Source organism: Balaenoptera borealis (genome assembly GCF_965194805.1).
Source record: "Balaenoptera borealis genome assembly, chromosome: 11".
Lineage (NCBI taxonomy): Eukaryota > Metazoa > Chordata > Mammalia > Artiodactyla > Balaenopteridae > Balaenoptera > Balaenoptera borealis.
The window spans coordinates 99,568,132-99,568,578 of record NC_138868.1 but is presented as its reverse complement, the minus strand read 5'-3'; the positions used below and the strand labels follow the sequence as shown (position 1 = coordinate 99,568,578).

The 447-nt window shown below is 59.1% G+C and overlaps 1 protein-coding gene across 2 annotated transcripts in view; it reads left to right on the top strand.

The window, feature by feature from the left end:
* Positions 1-281: 281 nt before the first annotated feature.
* The window catches only part of TRIM29 (tripartite motif containing 29), a 27,437-nt gene continuing 27,271 nt past the window's right edge, over positions 282-447 (top strand). Inside the window, exon 1 of one of the 2 annotated variants that reach the window (XM_082342605.1) lies at positions 282-447. This exon is cut by the window's right edge and continues 821 nt beyond it. The gene's annotated coding sequence lies outside the window, so the exon portion shown is untranslated. The other variant, XM_082342606.1, reaches the window with a different exon arrangement.

The following is a 447-nucleotide window of genomic DNA, read 5'->3' as shown; positions in this document are numbered from 1 at the left end:
TGTGAGCCAATTAATAGCCCTCTGTCCTGTGGGCCTCTGCGGGCACCTCACCTTCTGTCCCGGGGGCTGCTCAGCTCAGTGAAACCTGTGAGGACAGAGGCTCCCACTTTCCTGATGAGAAGAAAGTGAGTCAGGAGGAAGCAGCCCAACTGGTTGCTGAGCCGTGGAAAATAATTAAACTGGGGGAGAGAAAAAACACTTGTTTAAAAAATCAGGCTAGGTATGAATGTGTAGGGTGTGGCCCCCTGTATAATTAGCTGCTCTGCCGGCTCTGGGAGCTGCTTGCCTCTCCGGGCCCGTTGAGTCAGGTTCGCCTGCGGCCCCTCCTCTCCGCTCCGCCTCCCCTCTCCCTGCAGGTGTGTCTCGGGCTCTGCGGCTGCCTGTCTCACTCCTGCCGAGACGCCGCGAGAGGTCACCCACCGCACCTCCAGCGAGCCCGACACAGAC